Source organism: Psammomys obesus, unplaced genomic scaffold (assembly GCF_907164565.1).
Source record: "Psammomys obesus unplaced genomic scaffold, mPsaObe1.curated_primary_1811, whole genome shotgun sequence".
NCBI classification, from domain to species: domain Eukaryota; kingdom Metazoa; phylum Chordata; class Mammalia; order Rodentia; family Muridae; genus Psammomys; species Psammomys obesus.
In genome coordinates this window covers 14,583,150-14,606,277 of record NW_026596134.1, presented here as the reverse complement: position 1 = coordinate 14,606,277, position 23,128 = coordinate 14,583,150, and positions in this window count along the sequence as shown.

Here is a 23,128-nt window from a genome sequence, read left to right as displayed (position 1 = left end):
AAATTTATTTATTTATTCATTTTACATCCCGATCATAGCCTCCTCCCTCCTTTCCACTCTGTCCCTTCATTCCACCCTTTTCTCCTTTTGCCCCTTCTCTTCTCTTCAGCAAAAGGTAGCCCCCTCTTAAGCCCACACTCAGAAATTGAGTTGCATCAGGACTAAGAGCATCCTCTTCCACTGAGCCCAGACAACGCAGCCCATTTAGGAGAAAGTGATCCAAAAGCAGACAATAGAGTCTATATCTTAGACAACTCCTGCTCTACTTGAAAGGGGACCCATCAGTGAAGTGTGAGTCAGGGAGCTTATGTTTAGTTCATGCATGCTCTTTGGTTAGTGCTTCAGTCTCTGTAAATCCCTCTGGGTAGGTAAGTTGAGGTTGTTGGTCTTCTTGAGAAGTTCTTTTCCTCTCTGGGACCTTCTAGCCTTTCCTCCACTCTTCCACAAGACTCTTGAGCTCCTCCTAAAAGTTGCCTGTATGGGTCTAAGCATCTCTTTCTATCGGCTGTTGGGTAGGTCCTCTCAAAGGACATCCTCTCAAAGGCTCCTGTCTGTAAGCATAGCCGAGTATCATTAATAGTCTTGGGCGTTGGCTCCCTCTTATATGTTAGGTCTAAGATTGGGCCAGTGATTGGTTGGATGTTCCCTCAGACCTAAAAAAGCTAAGTAACAAAAATGGTTCGGGGGAGGGGCAGAATTGAATCCCACTCAGAAGGAGAAATAAAATAGACATTGCAAGTAGATGAAGAGAGGGAACTGGGTGGGAGAGGATGTGGGGAGGGGAGCGAGGGCTGGGATCAGGTATGAGAAGAGCAGGGGTGGGAGGTGTGAGGGCTGAGAGAGAGAGAAGGGAAACCCAGGGAAGTCATCTCTGAGAAAAGCTGGAGATCTGCGAAAAGGTAGCCACCTAGAAGGATATGCGGTGTTTCCAGCTGAGACTCCTAGCTGAGGGGTACATGCTGGAAGGACTTCCAGTGGAGGGAGGGGGACACCAACCCACCCACAGAACTTTTGATCTAAAACTTACCCTGCCTGCAAGAAGTGCAGTAATTAGAGAGAGAGAGCGCGCGCAAATATTGAGGATTGGCATCTTCTCAACCTGGCATACTCAGTAAGGATAAACTTTATATCTGCTATATCACATCTAATTTATCTACTGCTCTGAAGGTTTGATAAAGCAGAAATAAAATGGTAATGCTGCATATTATAGACTCAGTTTTGATGGGGTGCTCTATGGTAGAACAGTACCTTTCAATAAATGGATCAAAGCCAGGGTAACTTTGCGTAGATTTGTCTCTAAGGAAAGTCTAAAGAAAAGTCCAGATTTCCAGGGAAAGGTGAACTGGTGCAGTAGTAAATGGATCTCACAATAATATTTGCAACCTATCACAGTGAAGCTCTCACTATCATCTAGACAATATGAAACAAATAAATTCATTGCAAGGAGCTGACAATAGTAAAAAAGAAAGTTTTCTTCTTAGTTCAATCGATTAATTGATTAATTCTCTAGACAAATCTCGATATGTATGTGTGGCACTGCAAGTATCCTGGATGGGTTGTCCTTGTATTTCCCATGTGCTGCTAATTGTCACAAATTAGAACTGTCATGCATAGCATGGTGCGTTGGTTACATTGAATGCATAGCAAATAAATTAATTAGTTGTTACTAGTGAATCCTACAGTAGTTCAGAAAACAGAAGCATGAATTTGCTGAAGGCAATTTAATTAAATTTAAAACTGGAGTCAAAAATTGGGAATTGGTCTCTTTAAGAAAAAGATATGGTAATCTAAGTTATAACTTTTAGGTAATATCTAATAATCTTGGATCTGCTCAGTTAAGTTCTAATGGGATCATAAAGTACAATGTATACTCTAAAATTATAGCCATTATCACAGCACCTCATACATTCAGGCATGACTGTATAGTTCTGGATTGAAATTATATAGGCTTGTGACTACCTAATATAGTTATTTATTAAATGAGGAAGTGGAAATGTACAAAAGGAGGTTCATAACTGGTTTGGATCCATTTCTCTTTGTTCGGCTCAGCCAAAAGCTTTTGAATAATATAGTGAGCAATCAAAAACTGAATGCAGGCTTGATTACCCAAACAATGCAGGCTTTTGTCAATCCTCTTCAAGAACACTTTGATGTGATCATAAAATGCAATTTCACTTACAAAGTTAAATATAAATAGAATATGTTTACAGGTGTAAAATATGACAGCATTTTGATTGGGATGTCATTTACACAGTTGCTTTGTAAAATTAATTAGGCTCTCTACTTTTGATTTTATTCTGTTTTATATGTATTACATGCTTCAAGAACATGATTTGGTTAAGATGATACAGTGTTATTTTTATTCACAGTTATAATCACTTATTGTTGATTGAGGTAGTGTTGACTTTGTCAGTTTTAAGTACGAGAAAAAGTATATAGAACTATAAAATAAACAGGTAAGAATGCATATAAGGGAAAGATGGACCATATAGAACAAACACAGTCTCAAAGTTTTTACTAGTTTTCTTCACATATTATCTGTGAGTTTTTCGCTTGCTTATGTGTATAGGCATCATATCTGCACTTAGTACCAATAGAAGTCAGAAGGATCCCCCTTGAACCAGTTACGAATCGTTGCAAATCTACATGTGGCATGAGGAATCGAACTGAGAGCATTTGAGAGGATACGTGCTCTTAAGCACTCAGCCATCTTTCAGCCCTTCAAAAACAATTTGGATGAGACAGCTTCACAATTGTTATGATAGCTATACGTCCTTGTACATACATCTATCATTTCCTGATACAGATACATATCCTAAAATGCAGTAAATGACATCAGTAAATGACATCAAACGGTATGAACAAGAAGGAAAATAATTTCAATGTTTTTGGTTGTTGTTAAGCACTATGAAAAATAATAATATGATAACATGCCAAATTGAAGTCACGTGACTCAGTTTTATACATATCTAGTGCTAAATTATATATAGTCTTTCATATGTTAGTTTGCTTTTTAGAATTATAATGCTCTTGTCCACAAAGAGGTTGATTTTTGAATCCTCTAATGAATGTGAAGCTTGTCATTATGAAAAAGATTACTTAACACAACCTCAACTATTACCTCAAAGGTTATTGGACACTACTGTGACTAAGCAAAAAATGCCATGCGTGAGTGGTGGTATGTGGCAAATAATGCTCCATTTGAGTAGCAAATCAAAGATGACACATACCAGAGTCACTGTGAAGGATAAAGTTGCCACTTGGAAAACCCAGTTTAGGAATGTTATCTTTTGGTAGATATTGATGCCAGGAATATCAATACATACAAATAATGAAGCATTGGCCTTCAACTCAGGAATTTCTCTATGTTCTGTTAGGAGGGAGGCTCATCTTCCACTGTCCTACCTTTCCCATCCTCATCATGTTTGAAACTGAGACTTCCTTTATTTCTACTGAGGCAGATTTCATCCTCACGGGCATTAAAACTCCTGAGAATCTGGAGGAAGAGAATTTTCCATTCAGAAAGGATTGTCAACATCAACATATTTTTAGCAAATTTTTAACATTTTTATACATTTAATAGGATAATATCAGATAAAAATAAAAGCATAGGCATACCCCCCTCAGGAAAAAAAAAAAAAAAACAAGATAAAGTGTCATTGCCATTTGTTTGTTTGTTTGTTTTTGTTTGCTTGTTTACAGGATTGAATCAGAAAATGGAACAAATTAAAATGACATTAGGGAAACATCCTAAAATCACCTCAACATAGGTAAGTTACATAATATTAGGATTCAAACGACAAAGTAACTATTACCCACTTCATCTACAAATGAAAAGGAGGCTCCAAAGTTTGTTTAGTACAACAGCTTTTACATGAAATATATAGTGATTTGCTTCAGCTCTGTGACGTACATGGATTTTAGTACATCAGCGAAGTACTTTTAGGGTAATTGCCTTTGATGGTCATTTTTAGAGGTTTGGTTCTTTAGTCAAAGAAGTCAGGACAGAGATGACAGCTGGTGTTAGACTAGAAGGTTTTAATGAATAGAAGTATTTCACAACATAGGAGTAAATGTCTTCTTGTGAGTCTATAGCCTGTTGGCAAGAGGAAACTGAACTAATTAATCCCTCTCTGTGTCTATAATGCATCTGAATATAAGATAATGAGGTCAACAGAACAGACACATGCTCACTCAAAAAGTTATCACAAGTTTACTATCCTGTATTATCATTTTAAATGCAAAGAGAGCTGGTGGCTTCTTCACACTCTACCAACTCCAAAATAAATATTTTCCTGAGAAGAATTTATTATATCAGTCCTGTGGAAAAGAAAAAGTGCCAAAACTTGGAGAATTTTTAGTAGTTTGTGACAGTTTAATTTAGTTGACACATAAAACAAAGTAGAATTGACATTAACGAAACTGCCTTCTTGATATTGTAGAATCCTTTACTGAAACCTCAAATGGTCTAGATTTGAGACTCTAGAATATTTAGAGAAGCATGGATAGAAGTGAAAACTTTAAAAACCATTTAAAATTAGATTTATCCTGGAACTTTTCAGAAGACATAATGGGAAATATCTTGAAATTTCACTGGCATACAGATATTGCCCCGAATTGAACATTCTTTGAAGGATAATTTTATAACACCTTTATTATTAGGATGAATCACAAGTTACTTGAGATATACTGAAGATACAATTTATGCTACAATCCAATGTAGCTTTAGGAGTGTGGAAGTGATTTGAGAGAATGCACAGAATCAGGAAGCATGCACAGCTATGTTCATCTCAAAAAGGCTAATGAAGGACGTCAAAAGGTAAGTCCATGTATACTTGAAAATTTCACAAATGTTATAGCATGATGATAACTTCCTACAGTTCTTAGCTATTATTTTTCCATTTTATAGAGAGTGAAGAATAGAGGTCAGGTAAAAGGGACAGAATGGGAAATATCCAACTATAAGAAACTTGCTATCATGTTGTACACAAACATATTGGGCTTTATCTTCCATTTTGTGAGGAAATTATCTGCATAGAAAAGATAATTTATCAACATTTCATATTCTAAAATATCATGATATTTATTGATATAAATATTTTGTAGCACCTAAAGGAAACCTAATATTGTTAATTAACTATGTGCTAAACTTCAGGGGAAATATTAAAACTTACATTTTATTTTCATGTTAAATAACAGCAAATAATTAAACTTAACTTGTACCAGTCTCATTTCCTCGTCTGATTAATCTATATAATCCATTTTGGCTGCTCCCAACTTCTTGTATCCCTTTTTCAGTCAATCTAAATGAGTTATTTTTCTTTGATATTTCAGCACAAAATCAAAAGTAAAATATAACCTATAATATAAAACTTATAAACGAAAATATTATCTCGAGAAATCAAGTTAAATCCAAACAATAGCTAAAAACTACAGTGAAAAGCTTTCTTATACCTCAGAAAAGTTGCTGATGAATTCCAGACTTTGGTAAATCTCCATTTTCACCAATTGGAGATCTATAACAACAAGTGTTTAGTTGCTTGTTTACCACTGAGATGAAAAAAATGTGTTGAAAAGTAGCAGGATAAAATAAAGAATAGTACAGAACTGGCCACGCTATTTGCAACTCCCTGGTGCATATGCAACACTATATAAGTCTGAGGTTTCTTTCAAGAATAATTCAAGTAACTTTCCTACCGAGATGTCTTCTGAGACTGCTGAACTGGTAGCTCCTTTGTCGCTGAAACACTGCACATAGACACGGAATGCTTAAATAAGGAACACATGAGAAAATTTTGGCTAGACCAAGGCTGAGTATCATGTAGAGAACATAAGGCTGCCAAAGCTCCTTTCCAAGACAGGGTCTCTTGCTGTATTCAACTCTAATCCTGGAGATGTTCTCTCTGCCAAATCGTGGAGGAATAAATGTCCCATTTTGATACCACAACAAAGTCAGCAGATGCAGATAGAGAGAAAAGGACAAAATAAATAAATAATTTAGACAACTGAAGAAAGGAAATTTGGAAAGCCACCAGTTGAAAGATAAATATCTTAATGACACTTGGAATAATAGGGTTTTTATACATCCTCAGGAAAAGAAAATAGTAAGTTCTTTTCTGAGGATTTTTGAATATAACTCTTCCATTAGCATTGAGGACAGTGAATAATAATGGATATTATGAAATGTAGAAATAGCCATTCTCCAATTACATGCACAGCTTTGATTTCTATACTTTGCTGCAAAAGTCCTTAACAATGTTTGGAGAAACCTGGAAAGAAAAGGAGACCAACAAGGAGACCAACAAAACTAAGATATCTGGGACCAGGTCGTCCTGCAGAGACTTATGCACTAACCAAGGACCAAGCAGGGAGAAGACCTAGACTCACTGCTCAGATGTAGCCCACAAGCAGGTCAGTCTCCATGTGGGTTCCTGAGTAAGGGGAATAGGGACTCTACTTGAATATTAGTAAAAATTTTTAACCCTAGCCCATTCCATTTTCAGCATCATAGTTTAAAGCTAGTTACATGGTGGTGGATAGTACCCCTCTTTAATAGTAAATATTCCAATTAATTTTCTGACATCATACTTGATTTGGTATTCCAAATTATAATTCATGTTTTATGTTTCTTAAATGAATAGAGAAATATATACATATCTATGAGCCAAGATTACCTGTTAATTTTTCTTTATATTCTATTGGTACTGGGGGCGGGGGACCGAGCTTAATTTTTGTTGTTGTTGTTGTTTAACAGTTGGCTTATTTAATGTGAACACATTTATTCAATTTCTTGTCATCAGTAAGGCTTAATTAGCGAATAATTTGTGTTCAGATGTTTTAAAATAGGACCAAGTGAAAGCCTTTGATTATTGTTGCAATCATTCAAGTCTGATTATTCTGCTAAATGAGACTTGATTCAGGAGGCTTAGTTATTTAACTGGACATCAGCATTTTGTACACCTTTGTTTTAGACTTCCAACAATTTCACAAGATTATAAAAACTTGAAATAATGCACACTGTGTTGCAAAAGAATCTCCAGAATTTGCAGAGTGGTGTCAAAGTCATGAAAAATTAGCCTGGCAGTGTTGTGGCACAGGGCCTTAGTATCAGCACCTGGGAGGCAGAGCTATGTGACTTTGAGGACAGCCTTGTCTGGAAACTGATCTCCAGGATAGGCAAGACTATACAGAGAAACCTTGTCTTAAAAAAATAAAATATAAAAAAAAAAATAAAAGAAAAATACAATTGATAAGTTGGTATTTGGCTATAAGATATTAAAATCTGATACTCTAAATATTCTGGGAGATGATAAAATAACAATCTTTTTCACTTTTTTAAAATTTATTTTTTAATAAATTACATTTTATTCACCTTGTATCCCTGCAATAGCTTTCTCCCTCATTCCATCCTAATCCCACCCTTCTTCCCTCATCTACTCCCATGCCCCTCCCCAAGTCCACTGATAGGGGAGGTCCTTCTCCCTTTCCCTCTGACGCTAGCCTATCAGGTCTCATTAGGAGTGGCTACCTTGTTTTCCTCTGTGGCCTGGTAAGGCTGCTCCCCCCTCAGAAGGAGGTGATCAAAGAGCAGGCCAATCAGTTCATGTCAGAGACAGTCCCTGTTCCTATTACAAGGGAACCCACTTGGACACTGAGCTGCCATAGACTACATCTGTGCAGAGGTTCTGGAGGTTCTAGGTTATCTCCATGGATTATATTTTTGCTACTGTGATTTTGGCTCAGAATGTTCATTTTAATCATATAACAAAATTTTAATAAATTGGGTATTTTAATATTTTGGGTTGTTACAATGGATCAGTAAAACATTTGCACCCAGGCTCAAATATCTGATTTACACTTTAATAACTACGCATTTAGGGCATATCACTTAATACCCCGTTGATGAATTTATACATAGGCCATTTTCTTTCTTATTTTGACAAAAATAATATTACTGTAGAGCAATGTTCAAGCACTGTAAATTATTTACTAGAACCGTTAACTAGGGAATTGCTTTATGTTCAAGTATTGCCTTCTATGAGTTGAGTAATATTCTTTGTATACTTGGGACTACCCTAAAAAAAATCTGCAGAATGAGAAACCCAAATTATACAACATTAGTGGATTTTTTGAGTAATTTTTTATTATTAATTACGCTTTATTCACTTTGTATTCCCCCATAACATCCCTCCCACCTTCCCTCCCCCTTCTTCACGCATGCCCCTCCCCAAGTTCACTGATAGGGGATGTCCTCCTTTCCTTCCTTCTGATCTTAGTCTATCAAGTCTCATTAGGCATGGCTGCATTGTCATCTTCTGTGGCCTGGTAAGGCTGCTCCCCCCTCACAGGGGAGGTAATCAAAGAGCAGGCCAATCAGATTATGTCAGAGGTAGTCCCTCTTCCCATTACTATGTAACCCACTTGGACACTAAACTGCCATGGGTTACATCTGTGCAGGGGTTCTAGCTTATCTCCATGCATAGTCCCTGGTTGGAGTATGGGTCTCTGGGAAGACCCCTGTGTTCAAATTTTCTGGTTCTGTTGATCTCTTTGTGGAGTTCCTGTCCTCTCCAGATCTTACTATTTCCCACTTCTTACATAAGATTCCATGCACTCTGCCCAACAGTTGGCCATAAGTCTCAGCGTCTGCTTTGATAGTCTGCAGGGCAGAGCCTTTCAGAGGCCCTCTGTGGCAGGTTCCTGGGTTGTTTCCTGTTTTCTTCTTCTTCTGATGTCCATACTCTTTGTCTTTCAGGATGGGGATTGAGCGTTTTAGTCAGGGTCCTCTCTTGATTAGTTTCTTTAGATGTATAGGTTTTAGTAGGTCTATCCTATGTTACATGTCTATATGAGTGAATGTATATTGTGTGTGTCTTTCTGCTTCTGGGACAGCTCACTCAGGATGATCCTTTCCAGGTCCCACCATTTACCTGCAAATTTCATGATTTCCTTATTTTTCATTTCTGAGTAATACTCCATTGTATAGATGTACCATGCTGGAGAGGTTGTGAAGAAAGGGGAACCCTCTTACACTGCTGGTGGGAATGTAAACTTGTACAACCACTCTGGAAATCAATCTGGTGCTTTCTCAGACAACTAGGAATAGCGCTTCCTCAAGATCCAGACATACCAGTTCTAGGCATATATCCAAAAGAGGCTCAAGTACACAATTAGGACATTTGCTCAACCATGTTTGTAGCAGCTTTATTTGTAATAGCCAGAAGCTGGAAACAGCCCAGATGCCCCTCAACTGAAGAAAGGATGCAGAAATTATGGTACAACATTACTGTCTTACACATCTAGAGACCTAGAGTTTAAGATCAATAGGCTTGGTTTCTCTGAGGATGACTCTTAACTTGCAGATAATGATTTTCTCTATGTCTTGTAATTTTTTTTCATGATTATTATTATTTATTGCAGGTTTTTTTTTACATTTTATCCCAGCTGTAGCCCCCTCTCTAATCCCACCCTCCTTTCCACCCCCCACCCCCCCGCCCGCCCATGTCTCTCCCTTAGTCCACTGACAGGGGCAGTTCTCCTCCCCTACTACCTGACCTTAGCCTATCAGGTCTCATCAGGAGTTTCTAGACCTTCTTTCTCTATGGCCATCCTAATTAGGCCATCTTGCCAGGGGGAGGTTATCAAAGAGTAGGCCACTGAGTCTATCTCAAAGACAGCCCCTGTTCCTCTTTTAGGGAACCCACATAGAGACTGAGCTGCCCATGGGGTACATCTGAGCATAATGTCTAAGTCCTCTCCATGCATGGTCCTTTGTTTAGTTTTCTGTCTCTGCAGGACCCCCTGAGCCCAATTTTTGGCACTGTTGGTCTCCTTATGGAGCTCCTATCCCCTCCAGCTCTTTCAATCTCTTCTAATTTTATGTTTGAGAGCCTTTTATTGGCCATCCATCATATTATATCCCCCATTTCAATATCTATGGCCATATCCATGAATCTGTATACCTTTAAATTAAATTTGAGAAATAATATCCATAATTTCTTATAATATGTGTACATCTTCACAAAAAGTTCAACATTTTATTATTATTTCAACTTGTCAAATCATTGTCACTTAAAGGTTTCACTAAATAATTATTATGAATCATCAGAGATAAGTTTGATAGTAATTCCTTTCTTGAAGAGAAGAATTATTTCCCCTAATTATTTGTTAAGACTGAGAGGTCTTGGTTCAGTTTATTTTCTCTGCCAGTTACAGAATTTAAAAGGCAGGGGAAAAAAAAAACAATCAGGATCAAAAAAATAAAACAAAACCTAAAGATTAATCTAAAAAAAAGAAGAAAAAAAAAAAGGGGGTGTTTTTTTTTTTGGGGGGGGGGGGGGAAGGGGGTAGGGCAGGAAACAAAAAGGAGGAGAAGAAAAGGGGGGAAAGCAAGAATGGAAGAAAAAGTTGGGTAAAGGGAAGAGAGAGAAAGAGAGAAGAGGGTTGAAAGGAGAGAGAGAGAGAAAGAGAGAGGAGGGGGATGTGGGGGTGGGCAGGTAGGAGAGAGACAGAGAAAGGAAACAAGAATTCTTTCCAGTAGAGAAGGAAAAGGAACTACCATGGAGCCAAAATCCACCTTTACTTGAAGGTGGGGATTTCTAGAGTTTTTGACAGATCTTCCTCTACTGTTTTAGGTTTGTGAGTTTGAACAAAGTCAGGGGGCTGATAGGCCCAATGTTTTATGGTAAATATGTTCTTATGTGGCCTGAATTTGTTGGGTAGGTCCACTGGCTGGGGAAGCATCACTGGCTAGAGAAAAACTTGCTTGTCTTTTAGGCTTCTGTCTCTAGTTAGGAGTGTGAAGAAAAAGCTCCACATTTGCCTTTCTTTCTTTTTTTTTCTTTCATTGTTTCCATTTTATTAAAAAAAAATATTCGTTTATTTAATCACTTTACAGTCTGATTACAGACCCCTCCTTGAGATTCCATCTTACACAGGTCAGGATGGCTAAGATTTCAAAAATAGATAGGTAGATAGATAGATAGATAGATAGATAGATAGATAGATAGATAGATAGTCAGCACATACTGGAGAGGAAGTGGAGCAACGGGAACAGTCCTCCAGTGCTGGTGGCAGTGCAAACTTGTACAATGACTTTGGAAATCAATCTGGCATTTTCTCAGAAAATTGGGGTTAGTTGTACCTCAAGACTCAGCTATACCATTCCTCGGCATTTACCCTCAAAACGCTCCACCATACCACAAGAATATGTGCTCAGTTATGTTCATAGCAGCTTTATTCATAATAGCGAGAAAGTGGAAACAACCCAGATGTCTCTCAACCAAAAAATAAATAAACAAAGAAATTATGGTACATTTACACAATGGAATACTACTAAGGCATTACAAAAAAGGACATCATGCAATTCATAGGTAAATGGATGGAATTAGAAAATACCATACTGAGTGAGGTAACCCAGAACCAGAAAGACATTTGCCATCTTTATTTTCTTCTTTTGGCTTCTCTTTTTGTCTTTTTGAGTATCAGTGACCTGTTGCATGCCTACACCTACATTGTTTGAAACTGTCTGTGTTACTTCATTGTCTTGAGAAAACACATTGGAAAAACAAACAAAAAAACTCACAAACCCCAGAGATAAACAATTTATGGTAATGCTCAGTTCCTAAGTACAGCTATCTTGGTCAGGAGCTCACTTTTGTAGCAGATTAAGGGAATTGCTCAGGATAGAGAGAAAAATGAGTGCTCGCTTCTGCTAATCTCCCTTTCTTCAGCATCCAGGAAATGTCCCTTCTTCCATACATGGACTGGGTAGATCTTAGCACTTCAGTTACTCATATCTACATAGTGCCATGTATCCGCATGCAAAGACATCCTTTTAGTTCATTCTAAGTTTGGGCTCATTAACAATTAACATATTAACACTAACAAATGACAATGAAATATTACACTCATTTTATAAATTATGTATTACATTTTTATCAGGTTGAACATGGAAGTAATAATAGGCTTGTTTCTTTAATATGTAAGTAAATTAACTATAAATTATATTCAAAATATCAATCCTAAGCATCAAAATTTATTGCTAGTATTTGATAAACTATGTGTGCCACTTTACAAACAGAGAAATCTATAGGCACTTGAGTTACTCAATTTCTAAGTTTCTGTAAAGTTTCTTAATTTTTATAAAGTTTCCTACTAACTAGGTTTGAGACTGTTTGGTATACCACTGATCTTTCAGTTGAAGCATATTATTATCTTATTTAATTGTACATGTTCAGCTGTCTTGGAAAACAATATGAAATTGCTATTTAATGTAATATCAATTTTCAGTGCAATGGCGTGTGTAATATGTTTTTATCGCCTTATATGAAGCTGAAAAGGCGAACAGGGAAGTGATTTGATTCCTTTTCAATTAAAACTTATTTAAAATATAAATCAAGAAAAGAAACATAGGTAACAGTTTATAAGTAGATTTTCTAAAGTTTTTGAACATTCGGAATATGTAATATGTGCAAAGCTTAGAAGTCTACTGAAAGTCTTAGTAAGGATTATTTATTTATTTATTTGGTTATAATAAAACACCCTGAAAAATGTAATTTGGTGAGGTAAAAGTTTTTTTGATCAAAGAGCAGGCCAATCAGTTTATGTCAGAGGCTGTCCCTCTTCCCATTACTATGGAACCCACTTGGACACTGAACTGCCATGGGCTACATCTATGCAGGGGTTCTAGGTTATCTCCATGCATGGTACTTGGTTGGAGTATGAGTCTCTGGAAAGACCCCATGACAATGTAGCCACTCCTGATGAGATCTGATAGACTAAGATCAGAAGAAGGGAGAGGGGGACCTCCCCTATCAGTAGACTTGGGGAGGGGCATGCATGAGGAGGGGAGACAGAAGGTGGGATTGGGAGGGAAAGAGGGAGGAGTTTATGGGGGGATACAAAGTGAATAAAGTATAATTAATAAAAAAATAAAAATTAAAAAAAAGGTTTGTTTGATCTTACAGCATGTCGCTCCTCATCTAGTAAAGCCAAGAAAGGCAGAAACTAATGTAAAAGCCATAGAGTAGTGTTGCTTACTGGCTTGCCTTCTTGTTGCACCAAGGATCAGCAGTTTCTGAATGGAACCACCCACAGTGATCTGTGCTTTCCCATATAAATCATCAATCAAGAAAACTCATCACAGGTTTTCACACAGGCCAATCTAGTAGAAAGATTTTTTCAATTGAGGTTCTTTCTTCCAAAATAACTCTAGCTTGTGTCAAGTTTATATAAAACAAGGCAGTAGTACTGAGGCTCTTGAATGAAATATAGATATATTGTTGTTGTTATATTAGCCAGTGATTTCTTTAGTTAATTTTTTTAAGAACTGTTAAAGAAAACAAACTTTCATACATCCCTCTTTTTTTAAATCTTCAGGAGAGTACTTAGTCTGGTATCAAACATATGATGTATATGCATTGATGGTATTATATTAAAATTAATATTTCTAATATCTATCTTCAGAGAGTTTTATAAAAATAAGAGGCATGAGGCATATTGTGGTTTTATGGTGTCTCGGTTATGGACAGTTCCTCAGTACTTAATATGGAACTGTCTGGGGGCAGGACACTGGCCTGCTCTCAGCTAATAAGGGATGTTAAGTTTGCAACAAAAGAGATGTATTTTCAGAAGTGTGAGAAGAAACATTGTGAAATAAGTATTCAAATAGGAGACAGTTGAATACCACAAATACAGGTGTGATTTCAATTTTAGGGCATAAAGAAGAAAGAAGTGGAAACTAATGATCTAAAAGGAACATTGTTAAAATTTTCTATGCCCACACACCACTTGGAAAACTTTAATGCATCCCTTGGGTTAGGTTATATACATGAATTTTCCAGCCATACATGTGATGCAGTTGTAAAGAAGGGACAATGGGAAATGCATAGACATTGCAGTCTGACTTCTTTTGGACCCTGGGTCTGTAATTTGGTACCTTGGTTGATTCCTTTAAAATTCTAAGATTCGGTTTCTTCATTTCCCATCTCTGTAAAGGAGGCATCAATCCCAATTGTTGTGTGAAATTTTGTGCAAATATTATATGATATTCATAGCATACTATCTACTAAGTAATCTATACTTTAAAAACATTAGCTTTACTTGCACTCTTATACTAATAATAATTTGTTATTTGAGAAAAGAGATTCATTATGTGGTAAAAAAATGATGTCACATACATTTACTAATAACTAATTTTATGGAGAAAATATTTCATTTTTTCTTTTGTTGGAAACAGATACTTTTAAACAATATTATATGTCTATGTTTTACATACTACTTGCCTTCCCTCTAGTCCTTCCAGTTCCTTCCTGACTCTTCTTCAATACAGGTACATCCTTTCTCTGTCATTAGAAAATGAATAGGCTTCTAATGGATTATAATATAATGTAATATAGTATGACAAGATAAAACAAAAACAAATACATTGGAATAGGACAAAACAAACCAAAAGAAAGAAGGCCTGTTTCCACATCCATTCTGTTAGTCTGTGTCTTTTTACTGAGTTGAGTCCATTGATGTTGATAGATAATAGTGACCAATGAACGTTAGTTCCGTTTATATTGGAGTGGGTGGTCTTAGTGTGATCCATTTCTTGTTTTCTTTTAATTTTTGTTGGGATATTATCTGTATGCTATGTTTTCTTGGGTGGAGTTGTTTGGAGGTCCTTCCCAATCAGTGGACTTGGAAAGGGGCAGGAAGGAGATGAGGGAGGATGGGAGGGTTTGGGAGGAAATGAGGGAGTGGGATACACTTGGGATACAGAGTTAATAAAATGTAACTAATAATAAATAAACAAATAAATAAATAAATAAATAGATAGATAGATAAATAGATAAATAAATAAATAAAAAAGAAGTCCAAGAAAAGGTAAAAGATTCAAACATAAATGCAAAGACACATTTGCATACTCAGAAGTCCTGTAAAAGCAGAAAACAGAATTGATAAAAGCACTGGGACCTGCAATTGACTTTTTGGTATAGATGTTAAGGTCATTTTACCTGGTAAGTTTTGTACTGACATCTAATCTATACATTTTATGTTTTTAAATATAAAAATTAATATTGAGAGTTATGCTTAGAATGTCCTTGTCACTGTTGTCATTATATTCTCCCTTTGAAGTCAAATTTAAGAAGAAGGAAAAATTGAATATTTTTTCCAAGGACAGAGTAAGAAGGAAGGATAAGAAATGATCCATGAACAGGTTTCATAATTAAATCCTTTGATGGCATCTAGATACTCCTCTCTTATCACAGTCATTATTTCACTAATGGAACAAAAAATATATACAATGATTTTTTTACTAAAATAACTTAATTTCCTTCCTTAGGTGTGAGGCTGTACTCTAGCTCCAATCACATGGAATTTTGTGTGGATGGAAATCAGTGCTTTATAAACCCTACTTTTTTCTTTGTCTTGGGTTTGTAAAAGATAACTGAATCTACAGGGAGTGTCCTTTTTTATTTTGTTTTCTGTTACAGTGAGTCTACACTTATCTTAGTGCCTTAGGGGCTGTTTATCTTGCAGACAGTGATAACATTTTATTTAAAATATATTATCAAGTGTTATATATCATTAAACAAATCATTTGATGAATCAATGATTGTTTTTTTTTTTGTTTTTTTTTTTTTTTGAAAATTCAACTCAACCTAACTGTAGTTTCTTAATCACTAGTCTTTGAAATACTTCTCAGGAACTGTAATGTCTTACTACTCTAAGGTCTTTCTGTATTCAGCTTCTAGGGAGAAGAAACATGACTTGAATATATGTGTGAAGCTTTGCCTCAACAGCCAGACTGAAGTTTGAGGTTTTCCTATGTTAAATTAAAACAGTCATGGAGAGAGCAGAACCTGCGTTTCTGCCTGACCATGTCACCCATGAAGAGCAATCATGTAACTCAAGACAAACTTACCAGATACTTTCTGACTGCTCATGGTAAACTTGCAACAGTCTCACACTAAGGTCACATATTTTTTATAGACTAAATCAAAGAAGCAAGTCCGTCTAAAATTCACTTCCAAATAAATAAGGAGATAAATAAAGAAGCAAACTTAAAAGAACTTTGAAGGAAATAAATAGAAAGAAAAGTAGTGGCAGAAACTTGAAGAAAACTTCCAATGAATAACACAGTGTCTCCAAAGAGCATTTAAAAACAAATCTAAGTGTTCTTCTTAGCTGTAGAAAGTAAAGCATGTATTATGTTATGCATTCCCTCTTTTGGATTTATTTGGAGAGCTAAGGAGACTGTCCTATACTTTGAAAATTTAACAAAATGGCTATGCCCCAAGATTTTTCTGAAAAGTTAATCAAATACTAATTTTCTCTTTCTCTTTAAGAGTCAATGTTATTGCAGACTGTTTAGAGCAGCTCATATATTTAACAACTAATAACATATTTCAGCATCATAGAGCACTTTTTTTCTGTCTCTATTCTGTGAAGAAACTTATTTATTGTGGATTCTGAGTTCAATTATCAAAATGGACCACCTGATTCAGTAGCAATACTGAAAGAAAATGGAGGGAATCTCTATATTAGAGGTTATAATGAATACAAAACATATCCAGTTCTTGAACAATTAACCTAAACATATATTTTCCTTTCCACAAATCATAAGTGAAAGACAACTCTACCCATAGCATATTCTGATGATGTTCTCAGCCTATAGTGTGTCTGAGACTTATATATTTTTCTGAACCTATTTACAATTTTTATTCTCTTTTATGGAACACTATTTTTCTTCCCCAACCCTTTTTTGATTGGTCAAATTTTTGAATTATGCATATAGAGTATTCACAAATAAATTTGGTTCTTTGATTACCTTTGAATTTACTTTTATTTCCTTTGGCCCAGGCATTTTAATTTTCTTTAAACTGTAATTTCCAATACACTCTCAAAAAATGTATGGGAATGTCCTAGGGAATGACTACATGCATATTTCTTAGAACTGCCATAACAGCTGTGACAACTAGATGACACAATACTTAAAAACACATTTCTGGGTATTTTGAGGAGCTAGAAAATGAATTTAGGGTTTTGGCAGGGCTCATTCAATTCCAAGGTTTGTTTTGTTTTTAGTAAATTACATTTTTTTTTCTTTTCTAGATTCTTCTAACCAAAGGAATTTGTTGCTTTTTAGCATTGTGACATATTTTTTATATGGACATTAGTCATAATGGGATAAACTTTTCACCTAACATATCCTCCTTGTTTGGCTACATCTGAACACACGATATCACATGGGTATAAGACTCATATATATAAGACTCTTATTTAAAAGGAATGATAACCTATAACTGGGTTAAAGATATGATACAATGGGTTCAGTGTTTACTGTGCACACATACGTTGCTGAGTTTGGATCCACAGCTCCTGTTTTAATTACTTTTTCTCTATGTGTCATAAAGCACTATGACAAATGCTGCTTGGAAAGGAATGGTTTCTTTGGGCCTAAGATTCCAGAGAAGTAAGATGTCATCACCATCATGGCCAGAAAGCATGGGAACAGGCAGACATTGCAACATAGACAGGTGAGAGCTGACATTATGAATCGTAAACAAGAAACAGGGAGCAAACTTGAAATTGCACAAGTCTTTACATTCTCCAAGTACACTTCTGCTGGCATCTTCCCTCTAGCAAGACTACACTTCATTACACTACTCAACAGCACCCCCAAGAGAAGACTAAATACTCAACCTGATGAGCCTCTGGAATAGTATCATAGTACCCACATATCAATGTTGAAAAACAAACTCCAGAGATTAGCAGGTTGGAGGGGTTGGCTGGCCAGTCAGTCCAGCCTAATTGTTGAACTCTAGGTTCACTGAGAGAAAATCTAAGAAACAATGTGGGAAAAGACAAGGATTCATAGTTTAGTTCTCTGACCTCTACCTATTTAAATAAACTTTGTGCACATGCACATGCATCACACACACCAAACAGCAACAACAGAACTTTATTCCAGAGTATCAAATTGGTTTTCAATTCTCTTCTGTTCATCCTAGAGAAATGACTGTCTCAGGTCTTTTGTTGTTGCTTTTGTATTGCTTTGATCTACCTTCTTCACATGCAATTATTTAAAATCTTCCATTTTGACAACTCTAGACATTATTTTCCTTACTTTTATGGCTAATGTCTTCTGAACCGTTTTGAGCCTGTTGACAAAAATGACTGAGCATTTTTATTTGTCTTTTATTTCTCTCTCTCTCTCTCTCTCTCTCTCTCTCTCTCTCTCTTGTTTTCTTTAAAACAGAACTCCAGTAGAAGCATATATGAAGTTACCAATATGGATCTGTGTAAAAATGTATCCTGTGCCAAGCCTGAGGTCAATGTCTGGATTTCATGTAGTAGAAGGAGAGAATCAATGCCAGCAGGTCTCTTCCATCCCCACACATATGGTATTATATGTGTGCACCCTCACACCACACACACACTTTTGAAAACGCAAATGTCTTCCTTCAATTAAGAAGCATACTGAAAGCACCAGAATGTTAACAATATCCTGAAGGAGCATGCCCAAGAGGATAAGCCAAGGAAGAGAAGGCATCCCGATGTAATCCACATATGGTTTTGTTACTTCCCTAGAAGCATTTGCTGGGTTCATAGCCGCAGCTGTCATGGCTTGGACTTATGCAGTGGTTTCAACAGGGTGTCACGTCTAAGTAATTGGAGAAACTGAAAAGAGGAATATTTCCAGAAAGTCTTAGGATGTGCAGAGAGACTTAGACACATTGGTTCTGGTTGTCTGAATTCTTGATACAGCAGCCTTCCTAAGGAGCATGGTTGAAAATTTAAGTACTTCAGCCCTTGATTCGCATAAACTTCTCTTGACTCCTCAAATGCAAGAAAAGTCCTGTTTTAGAAATTGAATTAAGAGTTACTGTTACTAAGCTGTAGCATTTAGCAAAAACTAGGTTGGGGAAAATTAACAACGTATAAAGAAAAGAAAAAATGGATAAATAGTAGATATTACTACAAATACATGGATTTTCTAGCTATTTAATTTCCTGTTATGAGAAATAATATATTTTCTGTAAATGTATTAGATAAACACAATAATGTGGAAATTTTCATATTATCTACAAACATTAAAAATGAATCAAATGCTGGCTCCAAAAGGTTCAGTACTATTTTTAATTTAGTGTTCTTCTTTACATAGCTGATGACAAAAAAAACAGGGCATAAAATATCAAGTGAGAAATAGAAGATCATATACTACAAAAGAGAATAAATAAATAAATAATTTCTACAGTAAAAATTAAAATGAAAGGATACAAACAGAAATAAGGATGAATCTGAAAGATTGTAATTATAGCATAAGTCAAAATAAAGGTTTACTGAATAAGACAATAAAAGTACAAAAAAGTTGAAAAATAACAACAGTGTTTTTTGGCATTAGTAAGCTCTTTAATTTAGAATTGATTGAATGCCTTTCAAATGTTGTGTTACAGAATTGTCTTAAAGTGGAAAGATGAGAAATATTAGTCTTTAATAAACCAAGGATGTTGCATTATTCAGGACAGTAATACAAGAGACATAATGCAGAAGCAATAAATTGAGTAGAAGAAATGAAATAAATTAAATAATAAAAAGATTCAAGGAAAATAAACTGAACCTGAGACAAATAAGCAAGTAGCAAATATTAGCAGTAACTATATGATTGAAATGTTAGAGATAAGTAGATTATGTATTCCAATTAAATACATGAGTCTTAGATTATACATGATGTTAATTCTTACTCAAGTGATACTTTACTAATAACAATTAAGGAAATAAAACAATGAAAAAGCATGTACCTTATAAACAACAACAGAAAATTAGTCAAGTGTTCTGTGAAATAAACTGTTAAATAAATTATAAAATTTATTTAAGTTTACATTACTAATAATCGAGGGAAGATGTCAAGAATAAGAAGTGTTCACTGAGAACCTTTGAATACAGCAACTTAAATCGCATTTATGTCTGTATCACATCTTCAAAATAAAGCACATAATTAATATAATTAAAAACAAAAGAAGAGAAAAACGTCATAATTTTGGTATGATATTTTAATGTAAATAATTAAGGTACTTACCTAATGTAATGTAAAGAGAGGGAGAAAGCCAAATCTTCAAAATTTTGAAATATAAAACCACCTTTTCTTTAAAGCATCTTTGTAGTAAGTCCTATCATTCCTAGTCTTTGGTACACAGGGCAGGAAGGTTGAGAGTTCAAGATCAGCATTAGCTTTATATTGAATCTGAGGCCATAGTCTCAAAAATAAACAAAATGTGATTATTGAATTGTAACTAAAGAGGCACATGAAAATGCTACATTCACTTTTACAGAATATGGACTTTAAAAATATAAAAGGGCAGTTACTAGCATATATAGCAGAACATTTCTAGGCAACCACAGTGGCTATGGTGTTAATACTTATTTCTAACATTTATTCTTACAAATATCACAAAATATGACAATATCCTGCTATTTCATGTGATGTGAAGAATCACATAAACACTGAGCAAATCCACCCCACCCCCCAAATATGACATATTGACCTTTAGAAGGTTCTTACATTTAGGATGCTAAAGGTATTGGTGCGGCTTAGGCTTTTCAGCAGTGATGATTGTCAGGGGCTGTTGATTCTAAGTTGTACTATATATGTAAGAAAGAATGTTGGATGCTTCATTTACTCATTGAATTTTTGGAACTTTACTTTCTGAAGTCACATGTTTCTTAGGTACTCTCAACCTTACTTTATTATCATGCTTATATAATACCCCCCCCCCCAAAAAAAATTACTTTTCCAATGGATGTCACCAGTGTAAGCAGTATAGGTAATGAATTGGAATAGTTTAAAGAATGACTACTTTTTTTTTTTCTGTTTCCTTTCCTACCTATCAACTCTCATCCCAGAAGGAATCGTTTCTTATTCTAAAACAAAGAATATAGATAAAGTTACCATATCTTCAATAAAATAGTATTACCAGTTGGTTATGTAAAATGAACACCCCTAGTCTGTGACAGAAATAATAAATAGTGATGTTTTATTTTAATGGAGAGAAACACAAGTAAGCCATCTGAACTTTCGTTAGAGGGGCAGAAAAAGAGTGGAAAATGGAGTCAAACAATCCACTGCTTCAATTCTCTGATTTCTCTTATTTCCCCTGTTACATTTATGTATTCAGTGAAAACTATTCCCCAGGGTAGCACAACAGAATTTATTTCGTAGTGGAAATCCTTATTATAATTCTTATATGAACAATGAAAATTAAACACAAGCATTTAGGACACTCTAATCATTGTGAAACTGGGTCTCCTGGGTTAAACTCAAGTTGAGAGGAAGTTAGATAAAATGACTTTCTGAGGAGAAGTTCAAATATGAGGTGGGCCCTGTTTCAAAGGGCACCTGAGAATCACACTGGAGATTAATAAGAACAGCACCATGACCAAAATCAGTGACCTTAAAGTAGTGGTTGGAATGGTCCTTTGAGGAGAAAAAAAAAAAAATTGAGCAGCTTGTGTTTCTCTCAAGCTCAACACATCATAAACATTCTGTGGGTAAATTCTCCCATGCAAATAGGCTGCAGATGCAGAGTTGAACAATAGAAATGATTTCTGGTGATGAAAGGTTAGGGAAGCAGCAAGAATTCCTCATTGTAAGCTATTGTCTGTTCCAGCTGCCATCTGCTGTAGAATAAGAATTTGGCACTAGCCTAGAAGATTTACGCATAAGCCAAGTCAGAAAACAGTTAACTTTGTTGACACTCATAAAACTATATAGGAAATGCAGTGGGTTTCTTATTGCCTTGAAATATATATATACACACACATATATATATATATATACATATATATACAATTAATATATGTATTAATTTAGAGAAATTACAGCAGATAGTATCCTTTTTCTCTTGTATTGATTTAACTGTACTAGGTTGGTGTTTATGGGTTTCTGCTGGGTTAAAGCAAGGAAAACAATTATTATTTTTTAATTAATATATATATTGTATAAATTACATTTTATTCACTTTGTGTCACAGCTGTAGCTCCTTCCCTCATTCCCTCCCAATCCCACCCTCCTTCCTCTCCTCCCATGCCCCTCTCCAAGTTCACTGATAGGGGAGGTCCTCCTCCCCTTCCCTCTGACCCTAGCCTACCATGTCTCATCTATACTGGCTGCATTGTCTTCCTTTGTGGCCTGGTAAGACTGCTTCCCTGTCAGAAGGAGGTGATCAAAGAGCCAGCCATTGAGTTCGTGTCAGAGACAGCCCCTGTTCCCATTACTGGGGACCCTACTTGGAGACTGATCTGCCATAGGCTACATCTGTTCAGGGATTTTAGGTTATCTCCATGTATGGTCCTTGTTTGGAGTATCAGTCTCAGAAACACACACAATTGTCAAGAGGCTTTAAGAATAGAAACAAGGTATATACTCACTTATATAGACCTATAAAATATGACAAACATAATGAAATCTATACACCTAAAAAAGATAATCAAGAGAGTGGACATGGGGTAAGATGATCAATCCTCGTTTAGAAAGACAGATGGGATATGCATTGAACATATGACATGAGTCTACTGAGCGCATTTGAAAGACTCTAACTAGCAGTGTTTTCAAAGCAGATACAAAGACTCATGACCAAACCTTCGGCAGAGTACAGAGAATCATATGAAAGAAGGGGAGTTAGTATGATCGGGAAAGGATAGGAGCTCCACAAGGACCAAACATATCTGGGCACAGGGTCTTTTCAGAGACTGACATTCAACCAAGGACCATGTATGGATATGACCTGGAACCTCTGCTCAGATGTAGCCTGCAGTAGCTCAGTAACCAATTGGTTTCCCATAGTGAGGGGAACAAGGACTATTTCTAACAAGAACTCAATGACTGGCTCTTTGACCTCCCCACCCCCCAAGGGAGGAGCAGTCCTGTTAGGCTACAGAGGAGGGCTTTGCAGCCAGTCCTGAAGATACCTGATAAAACAGGATCCGATGAATGGAGAGGAGGTCCCCCACATCAGTGGACTTGGAAAGGGGCATGGTGAAGATGAGGGAGGGAGGGTGAGATTGGGAGGGAATGAGGGAGCAGGACACGGCTGGGATACATAGTTAATAAAATGTAACTGATAAGAAAAAATAAAAT